Raw genomic sequence first — 12,507 nt, forward strand, 5'->3', positions numbered from 1 at the left:
CCCGTCCTCCCCCCACAACATGCTGTAGAAGTAATGGATGTTATTTTGTACCAAATGTTATGTTATTTTTCTGGAACATGTATTTGATTCTGAAGTTGCTTCAGTTCTTTGCAGTGCCTCTGTAATGGCTCCCGGGTGCTCTCCTTCCTAAATTGCTTATAGAGTTTCAGAGAATTTGAAATGTTAGTGTTTTTCAATCTAGTCTGGAGAAAATAGATGGAGTCTTATCAAGCTTCTGCTATTCTGCTGGACTGCATTATATTATGTTGACATGGGTAGAAGACAGATGTTAAAATGTTGAGCTTTTATCTCTCCACAGCTAGAAATGGTTTGAAGGCTGTTTGTTGCTACACATTGACTCGTGTCATGCTGCTGCTGTGCATGTCTCACATTGCTGCCAGTGTTTTGCTTTTCTGTAGCATTTCCCTTGACCAATTCTTTTGAGAAAACTCGTACATCTTACCTGAAAGGCTCAGAGATTGCTGTCCTGGGGTAAGGAGGCACGAAGCCCTGCAGCGTGGTGTGAGGCACACCAGGCCTCTGGTGGGATGCAAAATGCTTTTCTTGTTGCTTGAATGTTTTTCCTTTTTTTTAGTTTTTCATTTCTTTTCTGTTGCGGATAATGCCCTTTCCAGTGTGCTGGAGAACATCACTTATGAGTGGGGGGCATTCCAGGAGGACAAGGAGATGCTGTGCCTCATGGCCTCATGCTCTGCTTGCTCAGGCTTATGGTACAGGCTTCAGCTATCACAATGTTGTTGACAAGAAACCTAATTTTGTCACTGGCTTTCTGGTTGTGGTTCACAACGCAGGGCAGACCTGCCCTGGAGGGGTGGCTGCTGTGTTGGTGTGCTCACATTCCTGTCTTGGTAACTTACTCTTCAGGTGAAGTAGCTTTAAATTTCCCCGGAGATGACAAAACACAGGAGGGCTTTGTATAGCATTGCTGGGAATCGGACTGTACATCCACAGCAAGCTGATATGCAATGCTGAATCATTAACATTTGTAAACTGAAACATTTGAAGTAGATCTCTGTGCTAGGAAGGAGAAATAAGCAGAAGATGTCATTCACCAGCAGTGAGCTGTGTAAGAGCCAGCTCCAGGAATGGACACTGATGTATCCTGGTGTGGCAGGGAGGATCAGATATGTGTCCTCACTCTTTAAGAACAAGCCCTGTTGCACTCCCTGCAGGAACTGGCAGGTGTCTCATCCTACAGCTGCCATGTCATTCCATTGCAAAAAGCTGGTATAACCTGAGCCAGAATTCAGTCCTGAATGGCAGGACTCACCAGGCAGGTGGGGAAGGGCCTGTTGGTGTGGGCCAAGGGAGCTTGGCAGGATAGTGATGCTCTGCAGCATCCAATGTGTGTGCAGGGCCCTGATGTGGGGGTCCTGCAGCTGTTACTGACCTTGCTGGGCTGCATGGGGTGATGGAAAGGGGCTTTGGAGGGGTGTCAGAGCTGTTGCGTTCTGTTGGTACCACATGACAAGGCTGTGTTTGCATTAATTTGTCTGTTCCTTTGAATGCATATTTATGTGGTATTAAAGAAAATGGTTTGGGATTTAATACCATAGGAAGTGACAAATAGCAGCATTCATTATAATTTAAAATTTACTTTATTTGCAAATATCCACTGTTACAAAATCTTACAAGAAATGTGTTCTCTATGTCAAGGACAAACTCTAGCTGAATAATACTCTATCACTTCATAGACTTTAGCAGAATTAAATTAACGACTGGAGTTGCTAATGCAGTCAACTTGTAAGTCAATGTCCTTCTTAAAGAATAAAGCATAAACCCACATGAACACCCTGCATAAAGCAGCTTAGTGTGCGGGGTGATGTAGGCTGTGCCTGCCACAGCTCTGTGTCGAGCAGATAAAGATTTGGGTGAGGTTCTGAGTGGGTTCAGCCCCTGTTAGCCCAGTCCTGCTGCTCTAGAGCCAGAAAAGTACCAGGAGGTCCTGTTGCCAGGTGGAATATAGAATCATAGAACTACAGCACGGTTGGGTTGGAAAGGACCTTAAAGGCCCCCCGTCTCCCCTGCTGCCATGGAGCCCTGCTGCTGGTGACCCTGGGCAATGCGCAGGGGCTGTGTAGCTCATGTCAAAGTCTGAGATGTGCAGGCTGTTGGCATCTGTAGAGAGCTGCCTTGTATCTCATAATCAGTGTGGTTTGGCACAGGAAGATTTAGTCCATAGGTACCAGCATGCTTCCTGTCTTTGGCCTGGAATCCACAGCAGCTAATTATTCTAAGTTCAGTGTTCCATCCAGACTGGCTTCTGATTCAGCCAAGATCTTAGGAATGGCAAGGATGAGTAGAAAGCATTATCCATGCTCAGTGTTTAAATGTGCTCTGGTATATAACGACTTTGCTTGATCCTTTGAGTTAATAATTCTTCACAAAGTGACTTTTATTATGAGTGCTTCAAGCGTGTTTGAATATGTCATTGTGGCAGGGGATGAGGATTTGAAACATGCTCTGCAGTCTGTGGGATTAATAAATTAGAGAATGCTCTAATTACGGAAAATCTAAAGGACAATTTCAGATTATTAATGGAACCACTGAATACTGGAATTTCAAAGATTAATTCATCTTTGATTTTTTTAAAAAGATTAATCTGTACCAGAAGGTTAATTGCTATATGTAAGATATATATATATATTGAAGTCCTTAGTGAAAAACCACTTGACTGCCTCCTAACAGACAAATGAAAGATCCAGGGTGCATTTATCCATCTTTTCCTCTCCCTGAATTGCCTGTTTGCAGATCAGTGCCCTGTTGGTTTTGCTGTGCAGCTGTGTGCGTTACCAGACCCAGCTCCTCCCTTCTGCCATCCCCAGCTCTGTGCCCACTGCCCATAGCTGGGTGGCTCCTGGCCATGGCTGGGGCTGTGTGCAGAGCAGAGCTGTTGTATCCCACATAGCAGGCTGCCAGCAGCCGTGTGTCACTCTTGAAGCCAAGAGTTCACCCAGGTGTTGTTCTCAGCCATTTGGAAGGGATGGAAAAGGCAGATTCTGGAGCTGTGTGTCTTCTTGCTCCATGTTCCAAAGATGCAAAAAAAAAAAAAGAGATTAAAGCCCTCATAGCGGAGGGCTGATGTGATTATTATGTAAACTGAAGCTTTTCCCAACAACTTTTAGTTGTGGTGTCATATCTCTTAAAAGGCCATCACCACCATGACAGAACAAAAAGCTGGAATAAACTTAAATCCACTCTCACATAGGAAGCGCAGCATTTGCAACAGCCTCTTCATCTTCTTTTCCTTTTTATTTATTTATTATTATTATTATTTTTTTTTTTTTGGCAGAAGGTTTTTGTTTTTTTTTTCCAAATATTCATTTTTTTAATTCCTCTTATTCCCTGATCCTTGGTGCCATGCAACAGCCCTTACATGGGACAGCTGCACACAGCAGGGCAGTGGGGCTGGTGGAGAAGAACCATCCGCAGCCATCCATTGCCTGGGCATAGATCCTGCTGGTCTGAACCCTCCCTCCCAGTAATGAGTTTTCTTTCCTAGCAGTGATGCTGGCTGATAATTCTTTCCAATTCTCAACTTTCTTTTTACCTTGTTTTTCCAGCTTTATATTTCCTAGCAGAAAACATGCTTATGCACACATGTATGTGGCTATATGGGATGTGTCGCCCTCACACCTGCCAGATTTAAAGCTTCATTCCATCAGATGAATGGCGTGTCATTCAAATCTGTGCATTAAATGGTATGGTAGTTGACATACCATCCTCAGTGGTTCACACAGCATTTCGCTGGGCTCCTGTAGGTCTGTACAGTAGAGCACTGATTCCTATTGCCACATAGAAACTCGTGACTTTTTTTTTTAATCAAGGATTTTGATATTAATAAAACATCTCTCCCTTTCTGATCCACTGAAGAACTGCTGCACCAGCTCATGTTGTATGCTGTGGTCTGTTGTAGGTTCTGTACAACAGGTCTTGCTTATGTTCCATTCTGGTGCTGAGACCTTTACCAAGGCCATCCTGATGCTGTTTTTAGAGATGCAAAAGCACCAATAGTGTTATTTCTAGAATATTCGGCATTTGCAAATGAAAAAATGAAATGAAAATGATTTGTGCCAAAAACAAAACTTGCCATATGGTTTAGAAGCTGGTGAAAGTGCCTTGGCTGCCAGTGTAACCATGAATGGAGACTTGCTCCATACCTTCATACCAACAGAGATGTAGGAAATAATTCACAGAAGGATTCTTTTTAAACTGTAACCAATCCAGTAGAAGATGCGCTGGAGCTTTGGATTGCAGTTGATTAAATATTGCCCTGACAGCAGGAAGGAATGAGCAGTATCCAAAGCACAGCGTGCTTCTGCAGAGCCAAGCTGCTGCCATGGCCATACTCTACTGTGAAAGCTAACCTCAGTGAGAGCAGTGGGCAGCCATGTCCTTTGGGCACTGCTTGGCTTTTGGCTTCCCTCCGGTGTGGGTTAGAGCCCAGTAGGTGCCTGGCTTCATGGGGAGCATCCCTCTGGACGTCGCAGGGCTGGGATAGGGTGACATGGTCTGAGTTGTGCTTTTAGAACATCTGGGTCTCATACAGGGATTGCAGGGACCGAATGGAAGCATGAGATTAAAGTACTGGAGTTTTACAAAGAATCCATGTGCTGATATGTATGTGATACATGTATTTTCCTGTCTTTTGTCATGACTTGATGATAAATACATGGTCTAGATGTATAGAGTTCTTAGGTTCTTGCTCAGGGTGAGAATTAGGAGCACATGGCTTAGAAATCCTGCAGCCCAAATTGTGGTGTAATTCCGTGATGCAACTAGCAGGGGTCTGAGTAATTCTTCCTTCTGAAATAGACTCACGTGAAATCAATACAGGGGAGAAGCACGGAGATAAAGATGTGACACTACGACTATCTCAGGACCTGCTGATGGGAAATATGAGACCCATTCCATGCTGATACGTGCAGAAACTTTTCTGCTGTCCTCCTGAGTGATCTCACACTGCTGGTTTCCTGGCTGAAAGGAATTCAAGTGTTATTGGAAAGCTGTAACAGTCTGCTGTCACAGTTGCAGCGTAAGTCACTTTAATGATAATATCTGCCTTTTTATGGCATTTATTGAGCATTCTGAGATTGCTTTTCAAGGAGCAGAATAAAATTGAAATAGCAAAGTCTTGTTACTAAAGAAATAACTGCCAGCATCCTTTAAAAACGTTACCCCAAATTTTTAAAGAAAACATTGCTTTCATGGTTATGTGCGATGCATCTTTGGATCAGCTGAAAATAAATGATTGGTGAAGTCTTTGTTATTCTAAAGCAGAGCAATGTGCTGTTGAGCCTTTATTTTTACCAGTCAAGTTAGGCAGCCCCAGGGGATGCTCCTGTGCCTTGCAGTGTGCATGTCCCAGGGTACCCAAGCAGAGGGTTTGGTTTGATGCAGACTCAGTAAGTTATTCACCCCCATCCAGCTGATTTTTTTCATCTGTCTGTTGAAAGGTTTCCTACATCTCAAGGGTAAAGTATTCCTCATGGTGAAGATAGCAGTACAGAGCAGGAACAGAGAAGCGAGAGCCTTCGTGTTCCTTCTGCATCCATCTTCTTCTGGGAAGAAGTCTGGGCAGAAAACAGTGCTGGCAACCATAGGGAATAAAATCAGTTAATGAACATCCAGAAGCTTGAGGAGAAAGCCCCACTGACGTTCAAAAGCTGACGTTATTTTGGGAAGGGTAGTAGGGGCAAAGAGGGGAGTTGGGGTTTATTGAGCAATAATAGGAAGGGAGAAGCCTGTGGATAGCAAGGCAGGTATGACTGTTAGAGACAGTGATGAAGAGCCATGAAATGGAAATTGATAGAAGTAGCTGGGATTGGAAAGATTGAATCACATCAGGGAAAAAAATCCGTGAATAAGGAAGTCTTGCCATAGAGAGTGGGCTAGAAAAAGATATTTATTTCACTGAGAAATTAATGATTTCTGAAGCAGAGATAAGTTTGGTTCTGAGATGCAGTTTCTGTCCAGGGCTCACATTTTCTGCTAGAGATGGTACTGCCAGGCTGCTGCTGACTGCCTCCAAGCACTTTGCCCCTCTCCACACCTCCTGCCTACCTCCCAGCCCACCAGGGTGACTCCAGCACCTATTGCAGCTTGAAGCATCTTGGAAGCTTTCCTGGAGGAACAATGTGCATTTCACAACCACCTCCTGGAGAGGTGTCCCCTGCTCTTGTTTGGACTTTCCCTACAGAAAATAGGGATGTTATGCTGAGCCATGGCACGTGTCCATATTATAGAGTGGGATAAATTTGTTGGAACATGGTTTTGGACCTTCTCAAAGTGCTGATCTGCATCTGAGGGCTGAGATAGAATCAAACACAGCAAGTTACTGCTGCTTCTGTCATGGAAATCTGGCGTCTCAGGAGGAAATACAAAATATTGCCTCATCTTGCACCTTCCACACTTGCCAATCCCTTTCATTTCTTGCTAATGTAAGAAACAGCTTTCATAGCCATGGGGGAGCAGCAGCACATAAATAACACTTAAATGCGTCTTCCATCACTGACCTCCTCTTTCCTTCCCCTTGGACAGCAGAGACTGGCAAACACCCCGAGCCCTTTGCCCTCTGGGGGGTGGCTCTGTGCATTGCTGTGATCTCTATTGCCTGGAATATTGCCTGGCCCAGCTCTGAAGCCATGCAGACCTTCCTTCTGTTATCGCCTGGTGCAGGAAGAAATGAAGATCAAGCAGATAAATTTCCCCACTTAGCAAAATTGTAGCAATATGTTGAGAATTGGGATCAATTATGTTCATCCTTTATTTTTTTCTTTTCCATGTGTTTGCAAGGAAGTTGTTTAGCAGGACAGTGCTTCAAGTACCTGGACTACTTGCTGCTGAGGTCACTGACATCAACAAGAGATTTTGTGTGTATTTCATTGGTGATGAAACAACGTAAACTTTGAGTAATGCAGAGGCAGCTGAAATGTGTGTGTGTTGCTTGGAGTTTGGATCGGGTTTGATGCTAACAGTGGAGAAAGTGGCACATGTGTGGGTTGTCTCCGTAGTAACAAAAGATGGGAATACTCTGCTATGTTGGTGCTTGTCCAGGGTAGCACAGGTATGACACAGATCAACTCTGTATTCAGGATCTGATTGCAAAGTAAGACTTTCTGTGCTATCTCTGCAGCCTGCTCAGCATGCATCACTTGTAGGACAAGCTGTTGCAGCCCCTGGGGGCTCCAGTCCATCCAGAGAGTGAGGGCTCCAGAGAGTGAGGTCATGCTGATGTGGGCTTTGGTTGAGCTGATGGAGCAGCTCAGCTGCTGTGCTGCCCCTCAGAGCCACCTATAGCTGTTAGCCCTGGGACTCTGTACTCAGGCTTTGGGGATGGGCCATCTCAGAGCTGCTCTATGCAGTCTGTCAGGTCTGGGTGTTCTGCTGCCAGCAGCCTGCTGCTTTCAGGTGGCTGCTCAGCAATGGGAGGTTTTATCCAGGTGGAAAAGTCTGCATGTGGCTATCTCAGCCTGCTTTCGTTTTAGAGATGTTATAATTTAATTCCCTGAATGCATTTAGTTTCTCCCCATAATTTCACTAATCCATGTGTCTAATCAATCCTCTAATTAACTCTCAATTTATCTTTTACCTGTACCTTGTCCTCCTGTAGCCTAGTATTTCTCCTCAGATCTCCATTCTCCCTCTTGCAGTGTCTCAGTGCTGCCCTTGGCCCCAGTCTGCTCTGTAGGACAGGGCTGAGGCTGAGCTGTGCAGCTCTGGGCAGCACAGTGTTATTCTATAGTGGCTTAAATTCTAGCTTTACTTTGCAATGGTGTCTCTTCTACCTAAACCCCAGCACTGTGGCTCCAGTGGTACAACTACACTGGTAAAAATGTCATTTTGAAGTAAGACGACATAATCTCAAGCCTTTGTAATTAGCTGGAGTTATGGTTATTTCTAACGCTTGGGTTCCCTCCAGGCCTGTGTTGAGCTGTGCTGGTTGGGGCTTCCCAGGTCAGTCCTGCAGGTGGGCAGCTGCCCTGGCAGTCAGGGTGTTTGTAGTGCTGTAATCCCAAAGAAGCTCTTCTGCTTCAGAAATGAAGGGTTTTGCTGATACAACTGTGCATTAAGAAGAGTGCGCGATGAGGATGTGAAACAGCAGGAGGTTTATTTGAAAGCTTTTTGCTGACTTTTCATTGCTGTTTATATATTTCTTTTAAAGCCATTTTTATATGCAGGCAAAAGAAAGTCTAGACAGATTGTCTAAAAACTTTTATTAGCTAATTAAGATGATATGGCGGCTGTATCGCTGCTGGATAATGTGTGGACTCTGGATAAGAAGGGCTTCTGCTTTGTGGCATGTGCCCTTTGCTGAGCATTCTTTTATTATTCCCTGTGATTGCTCTTTTCATGTTTCAACATCAGAAACAAATCCTACTTGAATTCTTCAGTTTTGACATCTGAATCTATACGAAGGGACTGGAGAGCCTTGATTTTCCTCCAAAACACTGAGCATTCGTGGCTTCCATTAAAATTGATTGGAGGTGCAATTGCTCCGTGCACACAGAAATCAATCCGGCCTTCAGTGGTTGTCTCCACGCTGCGGCCTCAGCAGTCATGTGCGGTGGGAGATTGACAGCCCTGAGAGCTGAGCTCTGGAGCTGTAATGCAGCAGCACGGTGACGTGTCTTATCAGAGACTAAATCCCAGGAGGAGTCATGCTCCTGGAGAGTAACACCATTCACTTTGATAAATAACTCATCTCTCCTCTGAGCCCGCTGGTTTATCACTGGAGAGTGTTTATTTGGAGCTTGGGGTGAGGTGTGTTTTCTTTGGATGCTGGTTTATTAAAATGGGTCTTATTTAGCCAGCTCAAACTGAGCGATAAGAACGGTGCCTTGTTCCCCTGGAGCTGGCATGAATTTCAGCTTGGATATTCCCACTTTCCACTGAGTTCTCCTTACCGCTCAGTGACTGCCTGAACCACTCTGTTTCTTGTGTCCCTGCCAATGTTCCTAGGAGCCAGCACTCAGCTCAAACCTCCAGTAATCGAGTAGCTTTTATTTATTAACATCAGGAGGGAAGACAAAGAAGCAGCATCACAAACTCGCAGCCAAAGAACGTAATACACAAAGATGTTCCTTGAAATAAACATCTTTGATAAAATCTCTACAGAAGCTCCGGACTGCACAGCCCCTGTTGAGGTTCTTCACACTCAGTTGCCCTGTAATGCCAGCACTCTGTAAGAAGCACTAAAAAAGCAATTAGCACTTTGGAGTGCTTTGCAAAGTTTTATTAGTCTTCTGCCTCTTGAGGCTCTGGTAGAAAAAAAAAAGATGCTGTTTTACTCAGTGTCTTTGATGCATTTTTCTCAGTCTTTTCCAAAAACAAATACAAGAGATGAGGCTGTAGTATAGGCAACCCAGCAACTTGTAATCCTACTTCCTAAGAGCTTCAGAACTCATTAAAATCGGTTTTTTGCAAAGCCATTCCATGTTCCTTTTCAGTCGCTCATCTTCTGCTCATTGTGTTTGTGTTCCCTGTGTGACTCCAAATTAAGGGCTGCAGGAACTTCAGTGTCCGAGAAATCCATTCTTTGAGCTTGAGAACCAATACGTCTTCTGTTCCATCATCACCGTTTCCTCACATTTTGCTGGGAAATAGGGGGAAAAAATACGTTGTCACTCCAGAGCTAAGAACAAAAATAAGTGTCAAATAATTCAGTTCCTTGCACTGGGAGATGCTGCCCAATTGCTGCGGCCTGGGACTATGCCGAAGTCCTCTACAGTGGTAGAGATCAGTGCTGAAGGACGTGGATGTTGATGAGAGTGAGACAAGTGTGGTGAAGGAATGGCTGCTTTCCAGGGTAACCATCTTGTTTTGGGTGGAATATGTTCTGTCATTGGTGGCCATCACTGCCTTCAGGGCTTCTCAGAGAGCTCCCTCTCATCGTCACACCCCACAGCTGTAGAGTTCTACACCCACAGTAGGCACAGGCAGCTCTGAAGGTTCAGACCCACACTGCGGGCAGACAAGGTGAGATGAGATCGTGTTTGGTTGTTGCTGTTTGATTTTTTTCCTGTGAAATTTCAATGACCTTCCCAACACAAAAAAGAAAACGCGTTCTTTTCATCGTTGTTCCAATTCTAGTAGGTTTCAAAGCAAAACCTGTGTGGTCTTCGTCAGTCTCAGAAAGCCTTTCTTAAAGCAGAATACCACTGATTAAGCTTTAGTGACATATTTTTTTCTTAAAAGGAACTAGGAATCATAAACATTAAAGATGGGGAAGATGTAATTTGGGTGTCATTAGTACTTAAGCTGCTTTTCTCTTTCATAGATGAATGCACACAGGTGTATTAGCAGCTGGGTTTGAATGTAAGATTTTTCTTGGCCTGTCCTATTGCAGAAGTGGTTTAAAATGTTGAAGGCTTATTTTCAGCGATGTCCTTTGCTGATTTGAGTGCCTGTGTCATGGTCTCCATCCAAGAGGAGCTCTCCTCCTCTCTTTTTCAACCAGCTGGTCTCTGTGGAATGTCACTTGGGATGGCAAATCCATTCCAAAATGCTTCCCAGCTCAGGGCTGGCATCAGTGTGCAGCATGAGGGCTGCAGGGCTGCTCTGGGTTCCTACACAGAGCTTCTGTGAGGGATTTGCCTCTGATTTCAGCCTTCATTTTTAAGGAGCAAGCCTACAATGATGTAGATTTATGGCTTTCCTTCCTCCCTGCTCCAGAAGTAGACAGACATAACTTAATTATCATAGAAACACAAGGTTGGGAAGGACCTACAAGATTATCCAGTCTGTCACTATAATCATGATGTCCCTAATCTCTAAGGGCATCTCTGCAGCATAGTAGCAGTGGAGTGGTGCTCCTGCATAAAAACCCATGAGCATGGCAGTGGTGTGGGGCAGGAGGGACACATCTCAGTCTTGTCTGTAAAATCAGAGGGGCATGGAAGAGATGAAGAAAGGCACAAGTGTGGTTTTTTGTCCTTTGTCTGTTTAGCGCTGAGGAAAAGGTGGTGTCCAGTTTCTTTTTCAAGGTTAACTGGTACACCTCATCTCTAGTCTTGTTTGCCATGGTACAGAATTCATCATGTTCTGAATTACAGAGAAGAGCATTTCTAGGGAACTAATCAAGAAAAAGACTCATTGACAGCACTAAATATGTGAATAACAGCGATAGGGGAAACCAGAGATCTGAAGTCAAGATCAGAAAAGTGCAAAATCTTAAATATTCCAAGGCATAATATGTGACAATGACGTGATCAGACAGAGAGTCACATTATTTTAACTAAGAGCCATACTTAGAACAGCCTGGGAGAACATCATCTGGGGAGAGAAATCGGCCTAAGTGAGAAAACTATCCTCTCAACTTCTGATTTTCCTGATCCAATGTATGGACTGGGGAAATGCTTTTCGAACAAAGATCAGCACTGTCATTATTTCAGTATGACTTACTATAAAGTGTTGGGCACTGTGGCTGGAGATGGAAAGGTTGTCAGGCTACGTTAATTAGAGGAAAATCACAAAGTGTTTGGCAATAAGGGCTCATAGATGTGGTCACTGGCATTCTAGCACGTAAGGAATTCTATGTTTGCCAAAGCATGTATCATACTTGAGAAAAACAACTTTTAGTTGCATTAATAACCTTTAAGTTTAATAAAGATAGCTTAATCTATAAAGGGTAGTGCAGGTCTGTGAAATAGTACGTTTCCGTTTTCAAGTTGCAGCAGTTGACACCAAGTCAAGAAAGGTAATATCTTATTGCACAGTGTCTCAGAGTTTCATATCTCAGGTTTTCTTATCTCTTACATACATGTAAATGTTTAGCCTTGCTTTTTCTTGAAGAGGAAGGTTGTCACTTGGGGATTTGGTAGATAAAGAACATGAATACGCTTCTTTTTTTTCTATACTGAGCATGAGTTGGAAAAACTTAAATCTTGTGTATTTAAGTTAAGGAATTCCTTACAGATGACATTGTCCTGTAACAAAGTGATGAAATGCAGAAATCCATCCGGGCTTCTCTTCTAGTTGTTCTCGGGGCATCTCTCTTGTTCAGGGCAAAGCTCCAGCTCTTGGAGCCATTTGGGAGGTTTCTAATCCTATTAGAGAGAATGGCAAAAGTTTTCCCTGCAAGTGTTTACGCATCCTTATCAAGTTGAAATGTCTCATTGCTTTGGCAGCTGATGTTTTTCTTGAGAAATTAACTCTTCTGTAAAAATGACATACTTTCAGTGTGATAAGCCATTCGATTCCATCAGTTTGTTTCTAAGCTTCCTGCCCTGAATCCAATACCTTTAAGGGGAAATAGTTCAGTCATCAGTTACAATATGTACAATGCTCATTTCCATGTTATTTAAATAAGACATGATTATACTTCTTTGCATAGATGCGTTCTTTTTACCAGTTAAATCATTTTATTGTAAGCATTTAAGGAGTCATGTATTCTATAAAGATAAATCAATCAAACAGATGGGCAACAAAGTGGAACTTGGTCAAATGTGGTAATTTATTATCAGGGAAGGGGACAGGAATGAAATC

At 43.6% G+C, this 12,507-nt stretch overlaps 1 protein-coding gene across 6 annotated transcripts in view; it reads left to right on the forward strand.

Annotated features, from left to right (window-relative positions):
- Nucleotides 1-12,507, forward strand: part of GRM7 (glutamate metabotropic receptor 7) — a 211,397-nt gene that overhangs the window by 72,274 nt on the left and 126,616 nt on the right. The gene's annotated exons all lie outside the window — the stretch shown is intronic.

The sequence above is a fragment of the Coturnix japonica genome, chromosome 12 (assembly GCF_001577835.2).
Source record: "Coturnix japonica isolate 7356 chromosome 12, Coturnix japonica 2.1, whole genome shotgun sequence".
Taxonomy (NCBI): Eukaryota; Metazoa; Chordata; class Aves; order Galliformes; family Phasianidae; genus Coturnix; species Coturnix japonica.